Below are 23,323 nucleotides of genomic sequence, written 5' to 3'. Positions count from 1 at the left end.
GTCTGCAAACAATGCATTCAGAGAGTATTTTTATTATTACTGAATTAGCTCCTGGAATCCAGTATCTTTGTCTTAGCTTCGCAAGCACGTGGTTCCTCCCACTGTGTCCAATACTCTGGTGTATATGCTGAAGAATGAGAGTAGCAACCCGGAGGTCCTGAGAAAGGATAGCAGGATGCTTGGCCTCCTCTGGCATAGCAGATTTGTTTAGTCGCCCTCCCACCCTCAGTACTCCATCTTGCAGTGTAGGGTCCAGCTTGTAGATATGACTACCTTTCTTGATTGGAGTATTTCGCTGTAAAGCTTCGATTTCTTCTGGATATCTTTGTCTTTGACTGAAGCAAACTATCTCCATCTCAGCCTTGGCCAAATCCTCCATGGTCAATGAATTCTTACCCAATGTGGTCTTGTGCTGGTGCATATATTGCTGTAGAAGCATTCTCTGCTTATCAGGGTTACTTTCAGACTGATGGATAGTGGCTCGATACTCTCTTCTCTTACTGCTCAGGTGTAGCAGCAACTCTTTCAACCTTAGAAACCATGCAACTGCTTTCCTCAACTGGTGCCATCCTGAGAAATGGTTAACAAGCTTGTTCACTGTGTCGAAGTTCTCTTTCGTAGTTATGAGATTTGCTGTGACTGATCTCTTGACTTCGACGTCGTCTTCAGCAATCTCACTTGGCATATCTGGTCTTTCTGGCCATGATCTCTCTGTTTCCAGCAGATAACTTGGGCCTTGTATCCAAGTTTCACTCCTCATGAAGTTTTCAGCCTTCAATTCCTGTGAGGCTTGATCTGCTGGGTTTAATGAGGTGTTTACATGCCTCCATTGAGATGGTTGTGTAGCTTCTCTAATGGATGAGATTCTGTTTGCTACGAAGGTCTTGAAGCGTATCTTCTCATTCTCTATATACTTCAGCACCGTCGTGCTATCCGTCCAGAAGACAGATTCTTCTAATGGGAGCTGTAACTCTTTCCGCATCACCTGGTCAACTTTAACTGCAACAACCGCTGCCGTCAACTCCAGTCTCGGGGTGGTGACCTGCTTCAGCGGAGCCACCCTGGATTTCCCCATGGGGAAGGTACAATGTTTCTGACCCTGTTGATTTGTCAGCAAGAGGTAAGTAGCCGTGCCATAGCCGTCCTCACTGGCGTCCGAGAAATGATGCAGTTGAGCCGTCTTTGTAACTCCAAAACTCACAGGCTTGATGCATCTACTGACGTTGAAGCTAGAAAGTTGTTGCAAATCTGTCAACCATCTGAGCCATCTCTGAACTTGACCTTCTGGGATATCTTCATCCCATCCTCTCTTGTCTCTACACAGCTCTCGTAGGATCAGCTTCACCGGAGGAATGAGTGGTGCCAGGAATCCAAGAGGGTCGTAGATGGAACTGACCATGGAGAGAGAGCCTCGTCTTGTGGATGGTCTTTCGTTCACCATCATTCTGAAGTTGAACGTGTCTGACTCAATGCACCATTGTACACCAAGAGCTCTCTCGATAGGAAGGACATCGTGGCTCAGGTCCAGATCTTTGACTTCAGTGGCTCTTTCCTTTTCTGGGATAGAAGCTAGAACTGCTCTGCTGTTGCTTATCCACTTAGTCAGATGGAATCCTCCATTTGAACACAGAGTTCTAAGGTCTCTTGACAGTGCAATGGCATCGTCTTCTGTTGACACGGACAGTCATCGACGTAAAAGTTTCTGAAGATTGTCTCCACAGCCTCTGTTGGTGCTTTGCCTTTGACATCTTCTGCAGTTTTTCTGAGAGCGTAGCTTGCACAGCTGGGAGATTCCACCATAGCTTGACTAACGTCGCCATCTGGCCACCAAAGGAAACGCAGAAGATCAGCATCTTCATCAGGGATTCTGACTTGGTAGAACATTGATTCTATATCTGCCAGCATGGCAACGAGCTCTTGTCTAAACCTCGTCAAGATGCCAATGAGGGTATTAATAAGATCAGGACCTTGAAGCAGCTGGTCATTCAGTGAAGTTCCTCTGAATGAGGTGGTGCAGTCAAACACTACACGGATCTTTTTCTTCTTTGGGTGATACACACCGTGATGAGGAATGTACCAGACCCTTCCATCGTCTCTGTTCAACTGTTCCTCGGGCACTTTTACAGCATAGCCTTTCGCTATGATGTTTCTCATGAAGCCTTTGTAGTCTTCGTGAAAGTCGGGGTTCTTGTTCAGCTTTCTCTTTAGACTGATGGCACGCTGCTCTGCTATGCAGCGATTGTTCGGCATCTTCGCGGTCTGTCTTCTCAGTGGCAAACCAATGTGATCGTAGCCATCAATGAACTGTGTAGACCTTGTCATCAAATCCATGAACTGATGGTCTTCTTGTGACACCTCTGTCTTTTCCTCACAGCTGCGTTCTGAAAAGTCTGCGTTGAACTGCTGTATCAACAGCTCTTCAATGCTTGCGATAGAGATACGATTAACTGTTACATTTTGTCGTTGCTCCTTGTTCGACTTGCTGCCATCATCTCTCCTTACCGGTCCATTGACTACCCATCCAAGGGCTGTCCTGACTGCATAGGGTCCGTCATCCTTGCTGTTTATCACCTGCCTTGGCTCCATAGTTTTGTAGGCATTGGTTCCAATTAATAGGCCAATTTCTGCTTCAATATATGGGAGACGCACCTTTTCCAGGTAAGGCCATCTCTCCACATCCTTCTGCAGGGCTAAGTTCCCTATTTTAACAGGAATCTCCCTCTGTGTGAAAACATTAGGCAGTTCTATGAAGTCCTTTTCTTCAAGTCCACACACTTCTAAGTCTGACAGGATATAACTTTGCATTGATTTCTCATGACCCATGGTGCGTAATAGGATTTCTGTTCTTCTGCCTCTAACGTTCAGCTGTCGCATGAGTGATTCTGTGCAGAACGTTGCTGAACTACCTGGATCCATGAAGGCGTAAGTCTCCACAAACTTCTCACTCCTCTTAGACTTGATCTTTACAGGTACGATGGCAAGAATACAATCACTGTCACCGGCCCCAGTGAATCCACAAGTCTCTGGTTCTAGCGACACCAGAGCACTTGAAACAACCTTTTCGTCGGTATTGTTTTCTTCACTCTTCTTAGAGACTTGTTCTTCTTTGTGGATATGCAGCAGACTGGGATGTTTCCGAGTGCACTCTCTGCATGTTGTTCTTTGCTTACAGTTTCTACTCAGGTGCCCCTGAGAGAGACATCCAAAACATAGGCCATTGTACTTCAGAAATTCGATTCTGTCTTTATGTGGCTGTGCTTTGATGTCACTGCAGAAATCCAATGTATGATTCTTCTGGCAGAATAAACATGGCTTCTGAAAGGCATTAGCAGGCGTCACTGTGCTGCTCTTTTTGGGAGATGAGTTCTGAGACTTTTCTTCCCCAGCCTGAGTGACGATAGTTGCAAAGCTGCTTCCCCTGGAACCACCTTTCCCGAGAGTCTTTGATTCAGCAGGCTTGGCTTTCACTCTTCCATCAGTAGTCGGGCTGACATCCTGGATGTTTCCAAACAATGGGTCCCTAGCAATTTTAGCCTGTTTGTCTATGAAATTCACTAAGTCTGCAAACCTGGCTCTACTTTTCCATCTCTCCATTATCTCAAAGGCTGTTCTTCTCCATTGTTCTCTCATCCTGTAAGGAAGCTTAGAGATGATGATTCTCATAGTCGTAGGATTGTCCATCTCTTCCATGAATTCAACATCCTCCATGGTGTTGCGACATCCTATGAGAAAAAGAACATATGTGTTCAGTGCCTCCCCGTCCTCCGATCTGATCTGTGGCCACTTGGTAGCCTTTTCAATATATGCAGTGGCTATCTTCAGCTCGTTACCATAGTGCTCCTGCAGCAACTTCCTGGCTTCTATGTATCCCCGGTCCAGTCTCTTGTGTTCACAGCTTCTGACCAGGTCTTGTGGTTTACCACTGGTGTACTGTCCCAGGTAGTACAACTTATCACTGCTGCTCTCTGTTTTGGAGTCAATGGCTTGTTCGAAGGGTCTGATGAAGGGCTTATACTTGACTGGGTCGCCTTGGAACACTGGTATGTCTCTTTGAGGGAGTCGAAACTGATTCTGTTGTTTTACAAGCATCTCTGTAATTTTGTTCTGACGTTGCATCACTCGGTATAGGCTTCTCCCTGTGTCTTCAGGCCTCTGGTGGTCATCAGCAGGGTCTAGTCTAGACCGTCTGACATCTGGGGTAGCATCACGTGCTCCTGTTAGTGGAGAGGCCTCTCTTCCATGCTGTAATGCCAGGAGATGGCCTTCAGACTCTCTCTTAACTCTTGAAGGTGCCCTGGATCCAACTCTGTGTGACAACATTGACTGGCAGTATTCATTCATGCCATCCTGTGAGCCTTCATAATCTTCATACACACTCAACTTGGCATCTGAGACCGCAATAGCTGTTTTTAGCTCCAGCTGTTCTTTCTTTGCCTGCACTTGGGCCTGTTGGGCCTGCAGTTGGGCCTGCAGTTGGGCCTCTTGGGCCTGTTGGGCCTGCAGTTGGGCCTCTTCCCATTCAAGAGCTTGCTTCTCCACTAAAGATGCTGCGTGCGCCATCAACGCTGCCCGTTCAACCTCCTCTCTCATGCGTTGCGACGAGCATGTGGTAGAAGCGACTGACCTGTGTCCAGAAACAGAGCTACCTTCTTTTCGATTTTTGCTCAGTCTGGCTGAAGTCTCTGAAATGCTATCATCTGGTCCGACTTCGTCATCATCTTTACCTTTCTCTGCTGTATCAGCATCTTGACGAATCTTTAACATCCACTGTTCTGTGGCCTTGACATAGTCCTTAATGCTGGATGATTTAAGATCAAACCAGTTGTGATCAGCGTTTCCCTCTTCTTCAGACAGAAGTGCTAATACATCTTCATTGAGTACATTAAATTCTTCATGCAACTTGGAGAAATCATAATGCATTATGTCTTCAGCTTTCTTAATATTAGCATTATCTTCCATGAGACAATCAATTATCTTCATTTTTCCAGTTATCTGAGCTAATTTAGCCCTCCTTGCACCTATTCTTATATGTAACTTCTCTTCCATTGCCTTTGGGGTGAGCTTTACTTCCCTCTTTTGGCCAACAATCCTTCTGGCTGGGGGAAGCTCCTCACGGCTCCATAAGGCATCAGCCATTTTACCCGCAGCTCTTATTTAGCTTCTGAATGGAATGAACAAGGCAAGTAACAGTCACTGTACCTTTGGTCACGGAGCCAGACGACAATATAAAAAGCATTCATGTATGCGTTCGCCGACAATTCCGTCCTTTCCTTCTTAGGGAGCTAGTTTTTGACTAATGTAGTGGCGCTTCGTAATTTCCAAACATGCAGCCACTGAGCTTTGAGGCTTTTAACAACGAGTAGATGCGTGTCGAAATAAAACGTTCCAAAACGTAACTTTGTCTTTAAACTGTTTACTATAACACCTTACAAACAGAATTACAAAGCAAAACACGTTTAAACGAACACGGTCAAAAACTGTATTGCTCCAGCCATCAAAGCCTTTACCTTCTCTCTAACCTCGTGGAGCTTGAACTGTAAAATGGTTGGATACCATGTGACAAGCTTAAGGACTGTACCATTGTAGCAAGAATAAAGGGGGTATCTCAGACTATACTATTGGAACAAGAAAATAGGGGGTTTCTCAATACAATAAGTCAGTCAGGTAAATTAACTGTATTAAACTATTTAACCAATATTTTACAGAATTTTCTTTCTTAAACTTTCATGACTCTTACAGTCAGTGAGACAGGTAACTGTGTGTGAAGAGTCAGTAAGACAGGTTACAGTGTGTGAAGAGTCAATGAGACAGGTTACTGTGTGTGAAGAGTCAGGGAGACAGGTTACTTTGTGTGAAGGGTGAGTGAGATAGGTTACTGTGTGTGAAGGGTCAGTGAGACAGGTAACTGTGTGAAGGGTCAGTGAGGCAGGTTACTGTGTGAAGAGTCAGTGAGACAGGTTACTGTGTGTGAAGGGTTAGTGAGACAGGTTACTGTGTGAAGATTCAGTGAGACAGGTTACTGTGTGTGAAAGGTCAGTGAGACAGGTTACTGTGTGTGAAGGGTCAGTGAGACAGGTTACTGTGTGTGAAGGGTCAGTGAGACAGGTTACAGTGTGTGAAGGGTCAGTGAGACAGGTTACTGTGTGTGAAGAGTCAGTGAGACAGGTTAATGTGTGTGAAGAGTGAGTGAGACCGGTTATTGTGTGTGAAGAATAAGTGAGATAGATTACTGTGTGTGAAGTGTCAGTGAGACAGTTTTCTATGGAATGAAGGGTCATTGAGACAGATTAATGTGTGTTAAGGGTCAGTGAGACAGGTAACTGTGTGTGAAGATTCTTTGAGACAGGTTACTGTGTGTGAAGAGTCAGTGAGACCGTTTTGTGTGAGTGAAGAGTCATTGAGGCAGGTTACTGTATGTGAAAGGTCAGTGAGACAGATTACGGTTTGTGAATGGTCAGTGAAGCAGATTACTGTGTGTGAAGGGTCAGTGAGACAGGTTACTCTGTGTGAAGTGTCAGTGAGACTGGTGATTGTGTGTGAAGTGTCAGTGAGACAGTTTTGTGTGAGTGAAGAGTCATTGAGACAGGTTACTGTGTGTGAAGTGTCAGTGAGACAGGTTACTGTGTGTGAAGTGTCAGTGAGACAGATTACGATGTGTGAAGGGTCACTGAGACAGGTAACTGTGAAGAGTCAGTGAGACATGTTACTGTTGTTAAGTCTGTGTGTTCCAGTTGTATTAAGATTAATTACTGACACAGACTACAAGAATAAAGTTTCAACAGGTCTTTACTAGTTGGAGGTCAGGACTATACTAAATACAATATCACTACACAGTACTTATATACCGGTGGTCACCACCGAGATTACGTATACAGCAGCCAGAGAAAGTAGTACATCTCTTAAGGTGGAACAGGCTTAAGTTCTCTTAAGGTGGAACAGGTTACATACACCACAATCCTCCCTTTTTAGCTTAACAGTCATATCCCCATTTAACATAACATAATAACATATATACATATATATAACTTCAGGTATAAACAGTTCAAAGGTTCAGTCTCTCAGGAGGCCTTCTGATTCGGTTTGGATAACGCCTTTCAGTGGTCTTTGATTCTTGTTGCCGAGGTGACTCTTCTTGTTGGTTTCCTATGTATTGGACGTCATCATCAGGTACAGTCCCTGCCGAGGTAGATGCTTCAGGTTCATTAACGTCTTCCACAGTTGTCTCTGTCGCAACCATGGGTTCGACCCTTGCTCTTGATTCTACCAGTTGATCCGCATGACGCCTTATCACATTGTTACCAATATCTACTGTGTACATCAGAGGTCCTTGTCTGGCCCGAATTGTTCCGGACTGCCATTTTTCGTTTCCATAGCCCCTTGCCAACACTGGTTGTCCTACGTCGAAACTTCGAGTGGACTTGTTATTAATATGCCGGAACTGTTTGTTTTCCAGTTCCCTCCGCACATTTGGTTTTAACAAGTCCAACCTGGACCGCAACCTCCTGTTATAAAACATCATGGCAGGACTTTGGTTAGTCACTGCATGAGCGGCGTTTCGATATGCCATTAGGAAATTGTCCACCTTGTGTTGTAACGGAATCTGATCATCGTTCATGGCCTTTATTGCCTTTTTGAATGTTTGGACAAATCTCTCGGCCAACCCGTTTGTCGCCGGATGATATGGGGCAGAGGTATAATGTTTCACCCCATTCTTCTTTAAGAATTTTTGGAATTCTTCCGACACGAACTGTGGTCCGTTGTCCGAACAGATCTGTTCTGGCAATCCGTTCCTTGCGAATATTGTTCTTAACACCGCAATTGTCTTTTCTGAAGTAGTGGTATTCATCTTGATCACTTCTGGCCATTTGGAATGTGCGTCCACCGCAATTAGGAACATGGAGTCCATGAATGGACCAGCAAAGTCAATATGTATGCGTTGCCATGGGGCTGAAGGCCATTCCCATGGGTGTAGCGGTGCGATCGGAGGTGCATTTTGCACTTTCTGGCACCCAGCGCAGCTTTTTGTCAACTCCTCTATCTGTTGGTCAATGCCCAGCCACCATACATAAGCCCTAGCAAGACTTTTCACCTTAACTCCCCCCAGATGACCTTCATGCAGTTCCTTTAGAACTCTTTCCCGTAACTTGGGAGGAATAATCACTCTTGTCCCGTACATCAAAGTACCATGGCAGACGGACAGCTGGTCTCGCCTTGCCGAGAATGCCGGTAACAGAGGATCACCATGTGTTGGCCATCCCTTCACTGTCACCTCGTAAACTCGGGACAGTGTCGGGTCGTTCCTGGTTTCTCTTTCAATACTTGCATTGGTGACTGGTAAACACTCGATGATGGTCGAATGAAATAACTCAACAGGGTCAACTTTCGTCGTCTCTTCCGCTTCAGGTAGTGGCAGGCGCGACAGCCCATCAGCATTGCCATGCTGCTTTGTACCTTTGAATTCTATTTCATATTGATGTGCCCCTAGGAAAAGGGACCATCTCTGGAGTCGCTGTGCTGTCATCACCGAAACACCCTTCTTAGGGTTAAAAATGGATACCAACAGCTGATGGTCTGTCAGAAGTGTGAATTTTTGGCCCTGCAGGTAATGATTAAACTTCTTCACTCCCCATACAAGGCTGAGAGCCTCCCTATCGATCTGCGCATAGTTGCGCTCAGCGGAGGTCAATGATCTGGATGCAAACGCGACTGGCCTTTCCGTGCCATTTGGCAACTTGTGTGAGAGTACTGCCCCAATACCATATGGAGAAGCATCACAAGCCAACCGAATAGGCAGTGTCGGGTTGTAGTGAGCCAACACTTCCTCTGAGGTGATCAATTCTTTGCTTTTGCGAAATGCCTTCTTACAGTTTTCGCTCCATTCCCATGGTACCCCCTTCTGTAAAAGAGCATTCAGCGGGTGCAGTACGGTGGATAGATTCGGTAGAAACTTATGTTAATAGTTAATCAATCCCAGAAACGACCTCAACTGAGGGACAGTATCCGGAGCGGGAGCCTTTACAACTGCCTCTATCTTGTCAGGAGACTTATGAAGCCCCTCCCGGTCAATGACATGACCACAGTACGAGATCCGCTTCTGAAAGAACTCACATTTCTGCTGATTAACTCGAAGTCCATACTCTTTCAGTCTGTTGAGCACCAGTTCCAAGTTTGCGAGGTGTTCTTCATCACCATCACCTGTAATCAGAATATCGTCCAGGTAACATTGTGTGCCTGGAATTCCCTGTAATACCTGCTCCATGGCCCTCTGCCAAATTGCCGATGCCACTCCAAAAACCAGCCTATTATACCGGTACAAACCTCTATGCGTGTTGATCGTGAGGTACTGGCGTGACTCCTCTTCAACCTCCATCTGCAAGTACGCCTGCGCCAGGTCTATCTTGGTGAAGTGTTTCCCGCCAGACAACGAAGCAAAAATATCCTCAATCCGCGGAAGCGGATACTGCACTGTGTGAAGCACTGGATTAACGGTGATCTTGAAATCTCCACAGATGCGAACCTTCCCTGGTTCTCCTGGCTTGTTGCTTGAAGGACGTTTCATAACGGGAACAATGGGCGTAGCCCACTCACTCCAATCTACCTTAGACAGTACACCTGAACGTTCTAGCGCTTCCAGTTCCGCTTCTACAGTAGGTCGTATTGCATAGGGTACCGGTCTGGCTTTGAAAAATTTTGGTTGTGCATGTTCATCAATCTTGATGTTTGCCGTAATTCCTTTCAGTGTTCCTAGTCCTTGCTGGAACACCTCTTTAGCATCATCCAATATTTTGGACAATCGTTTAGGTTTGACATCTGTTTCCCCGGAATCTACCGTTAGTGCTTTTAAGGAGTGCCAGTCCATATTCATTTTCCTAATCCATTCCCATCCCAGTAGTGGTGGACCTCCTTCAGGTAGCACATATAAGTCCATTACTTGGCTTTCTTCGCCCTTGTGGACCACTTTTACCTCTATCTTTCCGATGGGGTACACTCTTTGCCCCGTGTATGTTTTCAATATAATCTCCGTATCCCGTAGGGGAATATGTTGGAATAACCTTTTGTAATCTTTCTTATTCATGACCGTCAATGCCGATCCAGTGTCCAATTCCATCTTTACTTGGACTCCTGCTATCTGAAGAGTGACCCAAATTGTCTGGAGATCTGCATCCTTACCAACGTTGTGTACTCTTAAGCTACCCAGTTCATTACTGCTAGCGTCTGAATCTGACTTCTGTTCGTTCGAACTGGTCTTTGTCACCTTGTGCACCTTTATGTATTTTCCTTGCGGTGACTTTTTGTTGCTGGTCTTCTTTCCTGACCAGCATACTTTAGCTATGTGGCCAAGCCTGCCACACGTTCTTCATTCTTGGTTTTTAAACCAACACTGGTTCTGATCGTGTGCTGTCTTTCCACAACGATAACATTTTACAGTACTCAAACCCAATTTATTTGTACTGAGTTCCGGTGACCGTAGTTGCATTACTGCTGTGCCTCTCGCTGCGGCTTCATGTGCTGCTGCCATAGTGACCGCTTTCTCAAGCGTCAGCTCATTCTCCTAGAGCAGTCGCTTTTGTGTATCTTCTTTTAATAATCCGCACACAAATTTATCTCTTAGCGCGTCTGTTAGTCCCGTTCCAAACTGACAGTACTTTGCTAGCTTACGCAATTCCATTAAATATTCAGCATTGCTTTCATCCTTCAGCTGCCTTCTGCTGTAAAATGTAAATCGTTCCGCTAGCATCAGCGGCGTGGGGTTTAGATGATTTTTCAGGGCAGTAACAATCTCCTCGAACGTCTTATCCGCTGGTTCATCTGGTGATAAAAGGTGTTTCAATTGCCCGTATGTCTTCGCACCCATTAAGTTCAATAAAGTTAGTGCTTTCTCTGCATCTGGGATTTTATTTGCTTTACAATAATTTTGTATGCGTTCTACATACGTGGCCCAATCTTCGATGTCGCTATCAAAGGTATTAATGTTCCCATGTTTAGGCATCGTTGCAATTTATTATTTTTTTAAAATTTTATCCCAAGATGGCAGCTTCCCGCTCTTGTCTTCGTCCTCTGCCTACAAAATGGCAGTTTTCCCTCGCTTGGCGGTCTTCACCCACTGGCTGCAATGGTGTTTGGCGTGCCGCTGCTGCTCCCCTTTCCCAGCGGTCAGTAACTCCCCCGACGCTGTCTCCGCTTCACCGCGTCTCCCTCGGGCATTCGCGCTTCCCCGATGTCGCGCCTCGCAGCCCTTCTTGCAGCCCGGTTATTAGCACCGGCTGCGTTCGCCTTCACCGCGGCTCTCGCGCCTTCAGTCGCCCCAGACGCTGCGCCTTTTTGGCCCGAAAGCGGCCCGGTCCTTATCACCAGCCGCGATCGATGTCCCCGCACTGCGCCTTTCGGCCCGAATGCGGCCCGGCCCTTATCTCCGGTCGCGATCGATCTCACCGCCCTTATTCCTCCGTCTTCCTCCCACTGTCTGTACAGCCAACGCGGCCGACTTTCTGCTCGCGTCGCTGACCGGCTTACCCACCACCAAGGTAGAAAGAAGATAGCTGACTGCCGCTGATGGAGGCTTCGAGTTCAGGATGCCTTCTGCACTCCGGGTTCTCATGCCTGCTGCGCGACGTGTCTTCCAGCAGGGTGATGAGGGTGGATGCCTTTCTTCGACGCCCGTTCTGTGGTCGAAGCCGCCGTGGATATAAACTGCCGCAGGGTAAGAATCGGACTCGTCGCCACTGTTAAGTCTGTGTGTTCCAGTTGTATTAAGATTAATTACTGACACAGACTACAAGAATAAAGTTTCATCAGGTCTTTACTAGTTGGAGGTCAGGACTATACTAAATACAATATCACTACACAGTGGTCACCACCGGTATTACATATACAGCAGCCAGAGAAAGTAGTACATCTCTTAAGGTGGAACAGGCTTAAGTTCTCTTAAGGTGGAACAGGTTACATACACCACACTGTGTGTGAAGTGTCAGTGAGACAGGTTACAGTGTGTGAAGGGTCAGTGAGACAGGTTAATGTGTGTGAAGAGTCAGTGAGACAGGTTACTGTGTGTGAAGAGTCAGTGAGACAGGTTACTGTGTGTGAAGAGTCAGGGAGATAGGGTACTGTGTGTCGAGAGTCAGTGAGACAGGTTACTGTATGTGAAGAGCCACTGAGACAGGTTACATTGTGTGAAGGGTCAGTGAGACAGGTAACTGTGAGAAGTGTGAGTGAGACAGGTTACTGTGTGAGATGGGTCAGTGAGACAGGTTACTGTGTGTGGAGAGTCATGGAGACAGGTTACTGTGTGTGAAGGGTCAGTGACACAAGTTACTGTGTGTGAAGGGTCAATGAAGCAGGTTACTGTGTGTGAAGGGTCAGTGAGACAGGTTACTGTGTGTGAAGAGTCAGTTAGACAGGCTACTGTGTGTGAAGAGTCTGAGACAGATTACTGTGAGCAAAGTGTCAGTGAGACAGGTTACAGTGTGTGAAGAGTCAGGGAGATAGGGTACTGTGTGTCGAGAGTCAGTGAGACAGGTTACTGTATGTGAAGAGCCACTGAGACAGGTTACATTGTGTGAAGGGTCAGTGAGACAGGTAACTGTGAGGTGTGAGTGAGACAGGTTACTGTGTGAGATGGGTCAGTGAGACAGGTTACTGTGTGTGGAGAGTCATGGAGACAGGTTACTGTGTGTGAAGGGTCAGTGACACAAGTTACTGTGTGTGAAGGGTCAATGAAGCAGGTTACTGTGTGTGAAGGGTCAGTGAGACAGGTTACTGTGTGTGAAGAGTCAGTTAGACAGGCTACTGTGTGTGAAGAGTCTGTGAGACAGATTACTGTGAGCAAAGTGTCAGTGAGACAGGTTACAGTGTGTGAAGAGTCAGTGAAACAGGTTACTGTGTGTGAAGAGTCAGTGAGACAGGTTACTGTGTGTGAAGAGTCAGTGACACAGATTACTGTGTGTGAAGAGTCAGTGACACAGATTACTGTGTGTGAATGGTCAGTGAGACAGGTTACTGTGTGTGAAGTGTCAGTGAGACAGGTTACTGTGTGTGAAGGGTCAGTGAGACAGGTTACTGTGTCGAGAGTCAGGGAGACAGGTTACTGTGTGTGAAGCATCAAAGGGACAGGTTACTGTGTGTGAAGTGTCAGTGAGACAGATTACTGTGTGAGAAGGGTCAGTGAGACAGATTACTGTGTGAAGAGTCAGTGAGACAGGTTACTGTGTGTGAAGAGTCAGGGAGATAGGGTACTGTGTGTCGAGAGTCAGTGAGACAGGTTACTGTATGTGAAGAGTCACTGAGACAGGTTACAGTGTGTGAAGGGTCAGTGAGACAGGTAACTGTGAGAGAAGCGTGAGTGAGACAGCTCAATGTGTGTGAAGAGTCCGTGAGACAGGTTACCGTGTGTGAAGAGTCAGTGAGACAGGTAACTGTGTGTGATGGGTCAGTGAGACAGGTTACTGTGTGTGAAGCGTCAGAGGGACAGGTTACTGTGTGTGAAGTGTCAGTGAGAAAGGTTGCTGTGTGTGAAATGTCAGTGAGACAGATTACTGTGTGAGAAGGGTCAGTGAGACAGATTACTGTGTGAAGAGTCAGTGAGACAGGTTACTGTGTGTGAAGAGTCAGGGAGATAGGGTACTGTGTGTGAAGAGTCAGTGAGACAGGTTAGTGTGTGTGAAGAGTCAGTGAGACAGGTTACAGTGTGTGAAGGGTCAGTGAGACAGGTAACTGTTTGAGAAGGGTGAGTGAGACAGGTGACTGTGTGAAGAGTCAGTGAGACAGGTTACTGTTTGAGAAGGGTGAGTGAGACAGGTGACTGTGTGAAGAGTCAGTGAGACAGGTTACTGTGTGTGAAGGGTGAGTGAGACAGATTACTGTGTGTGAAGATTGCGTGAGACATGATTCTGTGAGTGAAGAGTCAGGGAGACAGATTACTGTGTGTGAAGGGTCTGTGTGACAGGTTACAATGTGTGAAGGTTGAGTGAGACAGGTTACTGCGTGTGAACAGTCAGTGAGACAGGTTACTGTTTGTGAAGGGTGTGTGAGACAGGTCAATGTGTGGGTAGAGTCCGTGAGACAGGTTACTATGTGCGAAGGGTCAGTGAGACACGTTACTGTGTGTGAAGGTCAGTGAGACAGGTTATTGTGTGTGAAGAATCATTGAGACAGTTTACTGTGTGTGAAGGGTCAGGGAGACAGGTTACTGTGTGTGTAGCGTGCGTGAGACATGTTTCTGTGAGTGAAGAGTCAGGGAGACAGATTAATGTGTATGAAGGGTCAGTGAGACAGGTAACTGTGTGTGATGGTTCAGTGAGACAGGTTTCTGTGTGTGGAGAGTCATGGGCCTAGAAATTCAGTGGTGTTAGCGCCCACTTAGCGCCTAAAGTGGTCTTTAGCGCCGGCGCTGTTGGTAGCCTGGAATTCAGTGTAGCGCAAATGGTGGCATTAGCCGGTAGCGCTGCGCCGGCACCGATGACGTCATCGGTGTGCGCAGCGCCCCGGTTCCAACGCGATGCCGGCCCGACGCCCAAATTCAGTTGCCGCCGCCTCTCCCGTAGCGGGCGCAAAGAGCGTTTGTAAAACGGGGCCTTGCAGCTCCGAGAGGCCGGGGCGTAAAGGTGGAGTTGGAGGTGCGGACGGCCGCTTTCCCGGCGGCCGCTTGGCCGCTCCTTCCTCCCCGGACTCCCACACCACCCCCCCCGCGGCATTGGTCTCTGACCCCCGCGAGCCCGGCACTTCTCCGTGGTGCCGGGCTCATTTGCCGGGGGAATCCCGCGGCGATCTCACGGCTGCAGGCAGCTCCTCCTTAAGAGAAGGAGGAGGCCTGCAGTACCCCAGCCTGCCATACCGCATCGGGTGGCGCTGCGGCAGCTGGACGCCTGAAATTGACTTTCAGCGCCCCAAGCAGAGGCGGCCAAACCCTGCAATAGCGCCCGCCTCCGTCTTGGGGCGCTGCAATTGAATTTCAGGCGGGCGCCATGGAGACAGCTTAGTGTGTGTGATGGGTCAGTGACACAGGTTACTGTGCGTGAAGAGTCTGTGACAGATTACTGTGTGTGAAGTGTCAGTGAGACAGGTAACTGTGAAGGGTCAGTGAGACAGGTTACTGTGTGTGAAGAGTGCGTGAGACATGATTCTGTGAGTGAAGAGTCAGGGAGAGAGATTACTGTGTGTGAAGCGTCAGTGAGACAGATTAATGTGTGTGAAGCATCATTGAGACAGGTTACTGTGTCTGAAGGCTGAGTGAGACAGGTTATTGTGTGTGAAGAGTCATTGAGACAGGTTACTTTGTGTAAAGGGTAAGTGAGATAGTTTACTCTATGTGAAGTGTCAGTGAGTCAGGTTACTGTGTTTGAAGAGTCAGTGAGACAGGTAACTTTGAGAAGGGTGAGTGAGACATGTTTCAGTGAGTGAAGAGTCTGAGACAGGTTGCTGTTTGCGAAGGGTCAGGGAGACAGGTTACTGTGTGTGAAGACTGCGTGAGAGAGGTTACTGTGTGTGAAAGGTCAGTGAGACAGGTTACTGTGTGTCAAGAGTCAGTGAGGCAGGTTACTGTGTGTAAAGGGTCAGTGAGACAGGTTACTGTGTGTGAAGATTTAGTGAGACAGGTTACTGTGTGTCAAGAGTCAGTGAGAGGTTAGTGTGTGTGAAGAATCAGTGAGACAGGTTACTGTGTGTGAAGAGTGAGTGAGACAGGCTACTGTGTGTGGAGTCAGTGAAACAGGTTACTGTGTGTGAAGAGTCATTGAGACAGGTTACTGTGTGTGAAGATTTAGTGAGACAGGTTACTGTGTGTGAAGAGTCAGTGAGACAGGATACTGTGTGTGAAGGGTCAGTGTGTGTGAAGGGTCAGTGAGACAGATTACTGTGTTAAGGGTCAGTGAGACAGGTAAATGTGTGTGATTGGTCAGTGAGACAGGTTACCATGAGCGAAGGGTCAGTGAGACAGATTACTGTGTGTGAAGAGTCAATGAGACAGGTTACTGTGTGTGAAGGGTCAGTGAGACAGGGTACTGTGTGTGCAGGGTGAGTGAGGCAGGTTATTGTGTGTCAAGGTTCAGTGCGACAGCTTAAGGTGTGTGAAGTGTCAGTGAGACAGGTTACTGTGTGTGAAGGGTCAGTGAGACAGGTTAATGTGTGTGAAGTGTCAGTGAGACAGGTAAATGTGTGTGACGAGTCATTGAGACAGTTTACTGTGATTGAAGATTCAGTCAGACAGGTTACAGTGTGTGAAGTTTCAGTGAGACAGGTTAACGTGTGTGAAGGGTCAGTGAAACAGTTTACTGTGTGAAGAATGAGTGAGACCAGTTACTGTGTGTGAAGAGTCAGTGAGAGGTTACTGTGTGTGAAGAGTCAGTGAGACCGGTTACTGCGTGTGAAGATTTAGTGAGACAGGTTACTGTGTGTGAAGAGTCAGTGAGACAGGTAACTGTGTCGAGAGTCAGGGAGATAGGTTACTGTGTGTGAAGGGTGAGTGAGACAGGGTACTGTGTGCGAAGGGTCAGTGAGACAGGTAACTGTGTGTGATGGGTCAGTGAGACAGGTTACTGTGTGTGAAGGGTGACTGACACAGGTTACTGTGTGTGAAGGGTCAGTGAGACAGGTTACTCTGTGAATGTTCAGTGAGACAGGTTACTGTGTGTGAAGAGTCAGTGAGATAGGTTACTGTGTGTGAAGAGTGAGTGAGACAGCTTAATGTGTGTGAAGAGTCAGTGAGACAGGTAACTGTGTGAAGTGTCGGTGAGACAGGTTACTGTATGCGAAGGGTGAGTGAGATAGATTACTGTGTGTGAAGGGTGACTGAGACAGGTTACTGTGTGTGAAGGGTCAGTGAGACAGTTTACTCTGTGAATGTTCAGTGAGACAGGTTACTGTGTGTGAACAGTCATTGAGACAGGGTACTGTGTGTGAAGGTTAAGTGAGACAGGTTATTGTGTGTCAAGGTTCAGTGAGACAGCTTAATGTGTGTGAAGTGTCAGTGAGACAGGTTACTGTGTGTGAAGGGTGAGTGAGACAGGCTACTGTGAGTGAAGGGTCAGTGAGACAGATTACTGTGTTAAGGGTCAGTGAGACAGGTAAATGTGTGTGAAGAGTCATTGAGACAGTTTACTGTGTGTGAAAATTCAGTCAGACAGGTTACAGTGTGTGAAGTTTCAGTGAGACAGGTTAACGTGTGTGAAGGGTCAGTGAAACATTTTACTGTGTGTGAAGAATGAGTGAGACCAGTTACTGTGTGTGAAGAGTCAGTGAGAGGTTACGGTGTGTGAAGAGTCAGTGAGACAGGTTACTGTGTGTGAAGATTTAGTGAGACAGGTTACTGTGTGTGAAGAGTCAGCGAGACAGGTTATTGTGTGTGAAGGGTCGGTGAGACAGGTAACTGTGTGTGACGAGTCAGTGAGACAGATTACTGTGTGTGAAGGGTCAGTGAGACAGGTTACTGTGTGTGAAGGGTCAGTGAGACAGGTTGCTGTGTGTGAAGGGTCAGTGAAACAGATTACTGTGTGTGAAGATTCAGTGAGACAGGTTACTGTGTGTAAAGCGTCAGTGAGACAGGGTACTGTGTGTGAAGATTCAGTGAGACAGTTTACTGTGTGTGAAGAGTCAGTGAGACAGGTTACTGTGTGTGAAAGGTCAGTGAGACAGGTTACTGTGTGTGAAGTGTAAGTGAGATAGGTAACTGTGAAGAATGAGTGAGACCAGTTACCGTGTGTGAAGAGTCAGTGAGAGGTTACTGTTTGTGAAGAGTCAGTGAGACAGGTAACTGTGTGTGAAGAGTCATTGAGACAGGTTACTGTGTGTGAAGAGTCAGTGAGACAGGTTACCGTGTGCGAAGGGTCAGTGAGACAGATTACTGTGTGTGAAGAGTAGGGTTGCAAAGGGGTGGAAAGTTTCCGGTAAATTTCCAGAAATTTTCCACGGGAAGTTTAGCTTGGGAATTTTGGGAATTTTGCCCAGAAAAGCACATGCTAGCTTAATATTGTTTTTTTTGTACTTCTTTTTTTTCCACAGGTCCCCTCTTAAAATAACTAACTGAGATGGAATCTTAATTATTAAGGAATTTCTTAATCAATATATGTTTATCTTCTTACTTGGCTTGTTTTAATAATTACAAGTTTTGTGTGTGACTGTGAACAAATGTGTCCGGATTGGTTGGATGAGTGGATGAGCGATTAGCTCCCTCTATTTGTAATATTTGCATATCGAATTGTGATTGGCCTGCAGGCATCTGTAAGACTGCTATAGTTTTTTTAAGATCCAGGTTAGGGGTCCTGAGGGAAGTCATTTTGTTTTCTGCTGATGTTGTGATGATGCAGTAAGTAAATCAGACTTTATACCAAATAAACCAGTTACTTGTTGAACTCTGTTTGCCTTCAATTTAAAATATACAAAATAATACACTATTGGTGATGTAGCGTCGTGTGTGTACAGGTCATGCTTCCATCACATGGAGCATCAGCAAAAATGTACTCACCCTGTTGCATTCGTGCTGATCGACCGCAGTTCGACAAAGAGATGAATGCCCTTTATTTCTCTGCATAGAACAATGCCACGTTTACCGTCGGATGTGTGGAAGCATTTTACCCCAGGCATTAAAGATGGAAAGACTGTGTACATGTGCAAACACTGTAGAAAGCCATATGTAAAGAATGCCACAAAGATGCAGCAGCATTTATCCAAATGCAACAACTTCACTCAGCCCAGAGTTCCTCTGCTTCCATTCAAGAAGATGATGGTTCTCATTCAGCATCAGGCTCCTTATCAGCAACTCCTGGCCCACTTGGAAGGTTCTTTGATACAATGGATAACCATAGCCAGAAGAATGCAGATGAGTGCCTTGCTCGAGCTGTATATGCAACAGGCTCACCCCTCATGCTCACAGCCAATGTGTACTGGAAGAGATTTTTCAATGTTATTTGCCCTGCATACTGTCCTCCCACCAGACATGCTTTGTCTACTTATTTGCTGGAGGCTGAGTATAACAGAGTCCAAGGAAAGCTCAAAGAAACGATAGCGATGGCAGACTGTGGTGCAGTTATTTCAGATGGGTGGTCAAATGTACGAGGGGAGGGCATCATAAACTACATCGTCTCCACTCCTCTCCCAGTGTTCTTCAAGAGCACAGACATGAAGGACAACAGACACACAGGCACATACATTGCTGATGAGCTGAAAGCGGTCATCAACGATCTTGGATCACAAAAGGTCTTTGCAGTAGTTACTGACAATGCTGCGAATATGAAGGCTGCTTGGGCTCAAGTGGAGGAGGCCTACCCTCATATTACGTCTATTGGGTGCGCAGCTCATGGGCTTAACCTGCTCCTCAAGGACATCATGGGTTTGAGAACCATGGAAGCACTGTACAAGAGAGCCAAGCAAGTTGTTAAGTATGTCAGGGGAAAACAGATAGTTGCAGCAACCTACAACTCCAAGCAAATGACAAAGAACAAGAACACCACACTGAAGCTGCCCAACAACACTAGATGGGATGGTGTTGTCATAATGTACAACAGCCTTCTGGAGGGTAAGGAGTCGCTGCAAGAAATGGCAATATCCCAGTCTGGGGATATGGAAACCACCATCAAGAAAATACTGCTGGATGATGTGTTTTGGGAGAGAGTGGTTAGCAGCCTTAAACTACTCTCACCAGTAGCATCTGCAATTGCTCAGATTGAAGGAGATGACGCTGTCTTGTCAGATGTTCTCAGGCTTTTTACTGATTTAAAAGAACAAATCAGCATTGCCCTACCCACATCCCTGCTGCTCAAAGCAGAGGAGAAGGCAATTGTTCAATTCATACAGACGCGTCAAGAATTTTGTGTCAAGCCGATTCATGCTGCAGCATACATGCTGGACCCAAAGCATGTTGGGAGACCAATACTTTCTGGAGAACAGATCAACAGCGCTTAGTGTGATTTCTACCCTCTCACACCATCTCAATCTGGATGTGGGCAAAGTTCTGGGAAGTCTGGCAAAGTTCTCTACTAAGCAAGGTCTTTGGAATGGGGATGGGATATGGGAATCATGCAAGCATATCAGTGCACATACCTGGTGGAAGGGACTTTGTGCATCTGAGGCCCTGTCACCTATTGCGTCGATGATACTCCAAATCCCACCTTCATCAGCGGCCTCTGAACGAAACTGGTCACTTTTTGGGAATACGCATACAAAGGTGCGCAACAGGCTGACTAACAAGAGAGTGGAGAAACTGGTGGCTATCCGGGCGAACCTACAACTTATTGAGCCAGATACAGAAGTGTCCACCACACAGCTAGACACTGACACAGAGGAGGAAATGGACACGTCAGAGCCAGAGTCAGAGAATCAGGAGGAGCAATGAGGAGTAGAAGACTCATGAGTAGAAGACTCAAAGGGACAAAATAAGGACAAATTACAGGCTAAATAAGCTGACGCTCTTTTTATTTTATTTTAGATGGGTCTTTTTTGTGGGGGTTCAGTAAAGTTCAAAATTATAACCTAAATAAAGTTTTGAAAGCCTGTTTTTATTTGTATGGAACAGTATGTCTATTTTGACGACAAAGATAATATAAGGGTCAGAGACAAAAACCATCAGTGTGCAAAAAAACTCAAAATTCCCATAAATTCCCAAAATTCCCATGAATTCCCAAAAATTCCCATGGAAAGTTTCCTCTTTTTAAAAATTCCCAGAATTTTGCAACCCTGGTGAAGAGTCAGTGAGACAGGTTACTGCGTGTGAACAGTCATTGAGACAGGTTACTGTGTGTGAAGGGTCAGTGAGACAGATTACTGTGTGTGAAGGGTCAGTGAGACAGGTTACTGTGTGTGAAGGGTCAGTGAGACAGGTTACTGTGTGTGAAGATTCAGTGAGATGGGTTACTGTGTGTGAAGAGTCAGTGAGACATGTTACTGTGAAGCGTCAGTGAGACAGGTAACTGTGCGAAGAGTCAGTGAGACAGGTTTCTGCGAGTGAAGAGTCAGTGAGACAGGTTACTGTGTGTGAAAAGTCAGTGAAACAGGTTACAGTGTGTGAAGGTTCAATGAGACAGGTTACCGTGTGTGAAGCATCACTGAGACAGGTTACTGTGTGTCGAGCGTCAGGGAGACAAGTTACTGTGTGTGAAGGGTGAGTGAGGCAGTTTAATATGTGTGAAGAGTCCGTGAGACAGGTTACTGTGTGCGAAGGGTCATTGAGACAGGTTACTGTGTGCGAAGGGTCAGTGATACAGGTTATTGTGTGTGAAGGTTCAGTGAGACAGGTTACTGTGTGTGAAGGTTCAGTGAGACAGGTTACTGTGTGTAATTATATCCGCAAATAGAGATGGTATTTGACTGTTCGATTATGATGCCTTAACAGCATGTTTGCATGTATTGATTGCTTGTGCCTGACCAGCAGAGGGCATGTGACAGAGACAAGCAAGGCAGTTCAGTTTAGTTTCAGTTTTGTTCTAGATGCATCACTAGCATGATGTCTCCTGTAAATGCTGTATAAAGAGTTGAACAGACTTTAGATTAAAAGACATTCTCTTTCATAAATGTCTCGTCATTGAACCCACAAAGAAATCAATACACTGTGTGTGAAGATTCATTGAGACAGGTTACTGTGTGTGAAGGGTGAGTGAGACAGGTTATTGTGTGCGAAGAGTCATTGAGACAGGTTACTGTGTGTGAATGTTCAGTGAGACAGGTTACTTTGTGTGAAGTGTCAGTGAGACAGGTTACTTTGTGTGAAGGTTCAGTGAGACAGGTTACTGTGTGTGATGAGACTGTGAGACAGGTTATTTTGTGTGAAGTGTCAGTGACACAGGTTACTGTGTGTGAAGAGTCAGTGAGACCAGTTACGCTGTGTGAAGAATCAGTGAGACAGGTTACTGTGTGTGAAGAGTCAGTGAGAGAGATTACTGTGTGTGAAGTGTCAGTGAGACAGGTTAATGTGTGCGAAGGGTCAGTGAGACAGGTTACTGTGTGTGAAGAGTCAGAGAGATAGGTTCCTGTGTGTGAATGTTCAGTGAGACAGGTTACTGTGTGTGAAGGGTCAATGAGATAGGTTACTGTGTGCGAAGAGTCATTGAGACAGGTTACTTTGTGTGAAGGGTGAGTGAGACAAGTTACTGTGTGTGAAGAGTCAGTGAGAAAGATTACTGTGTCTCTGAAGGAACTATGAGTGAGGTTGCTGTACATGTAGGTACTGTGATCCAGATTGCTCTTCATTTCGAGGTAGCTGAGCGGTAAGGGAGAAGCCGTCCTTCGTGCTTTCTGAACCGTTGCTTTTAACATAGCAGTGTTTCTGAGAATGAATTGATATTTGATTACAGCAGAAGATTGCAATTCAAAATGTAACACAAACCTACATTAGAGGCTAGCAGTGAGTAAGCAGACTGTCATTAATCAGAGCGCTTTTGATGATTTCATGAGCTCCCGATGCAAATATCATTCGAGCTGCTTGCGATTGAATTAGCTCCTTAAACCGTGCCAGGCATTTGCTGAATATAATATGCAGGGCTTTGTTTAGGTTAAACATTGATATAAATGTTTGAGAAGTGTCTTTCACCCTCATTGGTTGGACATGAGTGGAGAATCTGTACTGTGATATAGTCATAGTGTTTGAATAAACAATGATGCTGTCGGAGCAGAATGTAGATGATGGAAAATATTCGGTTGAATCGCCATGTTACTCACCAACATTCGAGCACCCTGCAAACATGGAGCCATGTGACAGTCTGCCTTTGCTCCACACAGTGACTTCCTGTTTCCAATCATGGCAATGGCCCAGAAGTTGCTGGGAAAATAAGTGAGTATAAAGGTGTTCGTTGCCATTAGTGTATAAATAACCCAGCAATTTGTGGCGAGGAAGTGATACACTGTGAGTTGTGAATCACCAAAAATTGTCGGATGATTTACCCCGCTCTGCCATTCACCTCGCTGTCAACCTCCCTGTGACTTTCATGAAGTTGCTGGATTTACCCAGTAAATAAAAATTAAACTCACCGCAGAAAGGTAGGGCTAGTACTTAACAATTTCAGTACCTTTTAATGTCAAGAATTAATTCCTGCAATGCCACTCAACCTCTCCGGCACAGAAACTGGAGTTTCATTCCTGCAAGTAGTAAATTGTTCCTAAAGGTTTTTAAAATGTTAAATTTAAAATTTTTAGCATGTTTTTCTTACTTTTCCTTTCTATCTTTTTTTTCTCTCTCTCTTACTCCAATCTTTCTGTCTCTTTATTTCTCTTTCTGTACCTAATTTGACTCTAAGTTCCCCTTTTTCTTTCTCCATCATTCCTGTTTTTCTTTCTTCATCCTTAAATCTCCTTGGTTAAGGGGATAGACTGTGGTCCTGTCATTCACTAAGGTCCCAGATGCCCC

The sequence above is a fragment of the Somniosus microcephalus genome, chromosome 3 (genome assembly GCF_052327205.1).
Source record: "Somniosus microcephalus isolate GS21.2 chromosome 3, FLI_Smic_1.0, whole genome shotgun sequence".
Lineage (NCBI taxonomy): Eukaryota > Metazoa > Chordata > Chondrichthyes > Squaliformes > Somniosidae > Somniosus > Somniosus microcephalus.
This window is presented reverse-complemented; position numbering follows the sequence as displayed.